Below are 5,285 nucleotides of genomic sequence, written 5' to 3'. Positions count from 1 at the left end.
ATGTCTATCATGGTTAAAAGAACTTTCCTAAATTAACTGCGTGCAAAAAGATATTCATAATGGATAGGGCTTTGGGTATTATAAATCTAGAATATCATTTTCAACCATAAGCCCATAACACGATTTTATTAAATAGTACCTTTCATAACTTTCAACAAAATCAAAAGTCATTTCATGTCAAAGATCACTGTGGATTCACCACTCATATCAACAAAAGAAATCACATGCAAATGCCTAAAGGCCTCCGGCCTTCTACCAGGATACAGTCCAGTAACAGTTCTCAAAAGTACACTGTCAAAATAATCAATCTCAAACATATCAGAGTATGTGGAATGGGCCCTATCATGGCAATATACATCTATCCAACACAATCAAAAGAGTGGAAGCGCTACAATTTTGCAATAGCAGCTCAAGCTTCCGGAGCCTTCCCTAACTGACCCGAACGGGAACTATCACCTGGAAAAGTGTTAAATCAACGGGGTGAGACAAAAGTCTCAGTAACCAACAATCCTACTTATCAAGCATACAAGTAAGTGCTCGTGACGTGTCAAGTGAGACAATTGCAAATTCATAGTATTCCAACAAATTCCATATTGTCAAAGCATATAAAAAGTACAATCAATATTCTTTTCACCTCCCTTATATCCACCCACCTTATATCCTCTGACTAAACCCATGGGCTAAATCCTCATCCATGTGACTGGTAATTAGACAAGCTCACCGATCAAGTGATATGGACCGGCCAAAATCCACAGAGCACAAGACCGGACCATGGGTTCCCCCTCTAGTCTACTAGTAGGGTGTCAATGCCCTATAATGAATAATTGGGCTAAAGGACCAATCAGTGTACACCTGATAGCCCTACCACCTTATATCCTCAAATGTACATAATTCACCCCCTTATATCCTCTTTGTTATAGTACCCATCATCAACATCCGCCACCCCTCATATATCAACACTCAAAATATTGCATTCATAAACAATCATCAACATGTAAAAATCAATTGGGATTTTCCATTTTTCAATTAACTCATAATACCTGAGATCATCATAATAGTAAACATATATCTTTTGCAACAAAAGTCTCACAAGACAATTTCAATAACAACATACTTTCATAGCTCACATCGTAATTCAATAATATTTCATAAATTCCTTATAATTCAAAATCAATCACAAACAACCTACAAGCATGAATAATAAGTGGAAAGTGGTTACCTCTTGTCTAGAACAAGTATTACCACAAGGTTAACCCCGTGCTCATACCAATAGCCCAATAATTTAATCTACATAACCAATACATTTACATATCAATACACAAGCTATTTAATTAATTACTTAAACTAAAACATATATATATAAGTTAAAATTTCTAATTCTATGCTAAACCCAAACCTTTCATAACCCATAATTAAGTCTTTTAGCACAAAATTTATATATCCTCACAATCCAAAATTTTCATTTAAACCTTTCAAAGTATTTACTTTAATACAGATTTTTCTCAAATTTTTAAATCTGAAATTATCATATTTAAAATTCAAAAATCCTGTTTTAACTTTAAATCTCAAAAACCAACCATTACAAATTCAATATACATCAAATGCATCTAAGTAAATAATTTAATCAACAGTTTCATGGTATAAATATCATATTTTTCATAAATAAATATCTGTTTAACTAAAATAATTCATTTAAAAATATTAGGTCAGTCAATAAATAAAACTAAACTGATAGAAATGATCTACTAAAATAGCTTTACAATATTATACTTACCTATCATCAAAACTCAACACTTGCTTCAAACCCTAAACCCAAAAATTATCTCTAAACAGTATAAAACTACCATCATTAGATAGATTTAGATGAGTGGAAAAACTTTCATGAAGAGAGTTTAATGAAAAGAAGTCATTTGGCTTACCAAAATGATCTGCAAAGTTGAAACCCTACTGGAAAAATGAGAGAAGGCGCCGGAGAAGGTGAAAAAGAAAGACGTCGAAATGTTTCTCTCTCTGGCCCCCCAACGGTTAAAATAATATTTTGGCATAAATTCCAGTTAAAGACCCCATATTAAAATGGGACAAAATTATAGTTTGGTACCCCTTTTCTTTCCTTTTTCTTTTTTTTAATCTGTTTTATTATTATTATTCAGTAATTTCCATATACATATTTTATAAATCTTATTTTCAATAATTCTCTTCTCTTAAATAAATAGAGAATAAAACTCATTTATCAAGCATTAAACTCCTTCTAAACTTAACTAAACACTAGGAATAATAATTAAAAAAAAAGGGATGTTACAAGCTGACGGGCTCCATGCCTTGTTTTTCAATCTCAATGGGGAATTATCGGTGACTCTTTGTACAATGAGGTTAAGAGTATTTTTGAAGGGAAAGATATTGCTACCTGGTTAAATAGGACTTTAATTGCCCTTATCCCTAAAGTGGATCACCCACAAACTCTAAAAGAGTTCAGATCGATTAGTTTGTGCACTACAGTCTATAAACTAGTCACCAAAGTGGCAGCAAACCGCCTCATGAATCTGATACCCATACTGGCATTACCACCGTAGGCCAACTTCATTAAAGGAAGAAATATAAGAGACAATATCATAATAGCCCAAGAAGCAATTCACTCAATGAGGCGCAAGACAGTGAAAGTAGGTTGGATGGCAATTAAGGTGGATCTTGAAAAGGCTTTCGATAGACTTCGATGGGATTTCATTGAAGACACTTTGAGAGAGGCAGAACTGCCAGGTCCTTTCATCTCTCTCATTATGAGATGCATAACCTCAGCAAGCATGCAGGTGATTTGGAATGGCAAACCGAGTGAAGCATTCTACCCACAACGTGGGATTAGACAAGGGGACTCTCTGTCCCCATACATCTTTGTATTGTGTATGGAAAGGCTTTCGCAGGTAATAACCAAAGAAGTGGAGAATCGTGCATGGCACCCCATTCGCATGGGAAAGAAGGGACCTCTGCTGTCTCACCTGTTCTTCGCGGACGACCTGATTCTCTTCATTTCTACGGAGAAGTCGCAGGTCGACCTAATAAGGAGATTGCTAAATGAATTATGTGAGACGTCGAGGCATAAAGTAAGCACATCTAAAACGCAAATCTTCTTCTCTAAAAACATGAATGCCCAGGAAGCAAACACCATTTGTGAGTAGCTTGGCTACCAGAAAATGACACACCTTAGGCACTATCTAGGTGTACCCCTATTGCATGAGCGTGTAACAAAAGACACCTACGAGTACATTAAGGAGAAAATGCAATGGAAGCTTTCTGGATGGAAGGCCTGCTCTCTGTCACTAGTTGGTCGAATCACCCTGGCTCAATCAGTTCTTTCCACGGTGCCGCTATATGCTATGCAAACTACCAGAATCCCAGCATCAACAGTTGCAAAGCATTATTAGGAATTTTATATGGGGATCTGACAACAATCACAAAGGAATCTCCTTAGTTTGATGGAAAGATGCTTGCCAGCCAAAAGAAAATGGAGGATGTAATATAAAAGACCTAAGTCATCACAACTCGGCCTTCCTAATCAAGATAGCAGTAGCAATAATGAAAAAACCAGATTTATTATGGGTTAAAGTGCTCCATGCAAAATATGATTGGCAACCAAAGTCAGATCAACTGTTCAAAGTCAAAACAGCCTCCCATCTATGGAGGAGCTTGTCTCTGGTTTGGGAGAACGCTGCCTTAGGCATCAGATGGACTATTGGGAATGGATGCCAAATACGATTCTGGACAGATAATTGGGTAGGTAATCATGGCCCACTAAAGCACCTCTCCTTCGAGCCTTTAGAAGAACACGAATTATAGAGGCCAATTGCCCAATTTATAACCTCAGATGGCCAATGGGACCGGAACAAATTCATAAGCAAGCTCCCCCAAGAAACTGTAGACCAGATCATTGCCACACCAATACCTTTAAGCACGGATCCGCAAGCAAGGTGCCATTGGCAACTGGAGAGAAATGGTGAAGTCTCTGTTAAATCAGCATACAACTTACCCATTCAAAATGACTTGAACGAGGAAAACAGTAAGTGGATGTTAGCGTGGTGTTGGCCTAGATTGAATTGAGTCAAGACTTTCCTCTGGCTAGCTATAGGAGGAAGGCTCTTAACAAACAGCGAGCGAACAAGAAGACACATGACGAGTAATGCCTTTTGTGGGATATACAGCTCGAACATGGAAGACGTGGATCATGTCTTACGGCGCTGTAAGTTAGCAACTGAGTGTTGGAAGCTCATCACACCTTCCTCACACTTGACGCGCTTCAACTTAATCTATTTATTAGATTGGTTCCAGGAAAATCTCAGCTGTAGGAACGCCAACCCCTGATGGTGTGTACTGTTTGGGATCCTGTGCTGGAAGCTCTGGCATGCACGCAATACTTTCATTTTCAACAATGAGACGACCTTTTGTTACCGGCTAGTCAACAAAGCTATCTCCTTCACTGATCACATTATTAGGGCTAAGGACTTCTGTAGCCATTTGAGCTAACTTTCTTGCCTAGATGTTCTAGCCTTTTCAGTCTTTACGTTTTCATTGTTGTAACTGTCTTGTACATATCTTTATCGCTTAATGAATTCCTTTTCTACTAAAGAAAAAAACGAATACGCCAACAGAGCACGGGTCAATCAAAGAGCAATCTGTCTTTTCTCATAAATCATTCTAATAAAGGGCGAATTTCATTAAAGGAACTGATAAATAAATAACTTAATTTCTGTTCACCCCAAAAATTTCATAATTACATTGTAGTATGCAGTAAACAAGAATTGAGGTAAAATTATATTTTTAATAGTAAATGACCAAAATATCATTCCATCCACATTTGTTATTTTATTATTATTAGTTGTTGAAATATTTCTATATACTTATAAATTCACCGATGCATAATTGTAAATTTTTGCATTGACTCTTGAAATTTTTATATGTACACTAATCAATTTTGTTATTATTAGTTGCTAAAATATTTATATATATATGTAAATCTACTTATAAAAATTCATAAATTTTTGGACTAGTAGTTGTAATATAAATTGGAAGTTATAAATTTTTATATATACACTTATATATTTTTTATCGCTACATGTTAAAATGCATATATAATAATAAATGAATAAATAAATAATATTTTGATAATTTACCATCAAAACATTTTTTTTTATTTTGATGCTTTGGTATTACCGTATAATTTCAAAAATCGCGTGGTCTTTAGTAAAGTCACTTTTGCCGTGCTAAAAAATTTTCCCAATGGTAAAGCATTATGTGGT

The 5,285-nt window shown here is 35.6% G+C and overlaps 1 long non-coding RNA gene across 1 annotated transcript; it reads right to left on the bottom strand.

The window, feature by feature from the left end:
* Positions 1–434: 434 nt before the first annotated feature.
* LOC114747177 (uncharacterized) lies at positions 435–1,975 on the bottom strand. Its single transcript, XR_003740351.1, has 3 exons — positions 1,920–1,975; positions 1,220–1,287; positions 435–456 (listed from the first exon to the last, which is right to left on the bottom strand). It is a non-coding gene; the product is annotated as an uncharacterized LOC114747177 (long non-coding RNA).
* Between the last annotated feature and the right edge of the window lie 3,310 nt (positions 1,976–5,285).

This window comes from Neltuma alba, unplaced genomic scaffold (assembly GCF_004799145.2).
Source record: "Neltuma alba isolate B1F8T4 unplaced genomic scaffold, ASM479914v2 tig00005238_pilon, whole genome shotgun sequence".
NCBI classification, from domain to species: domain Eukaryota; kingdom Viridiplantae; phylum Streptophyta; class Magnoliopsida; order Fabales; family Fabaceae; genus Neltuma; species Neltuma alba.
Note: the sequence above shows the minus strand (reverse complement) of the source record. Positions and strands in the feature narration are given on the sequence as shown.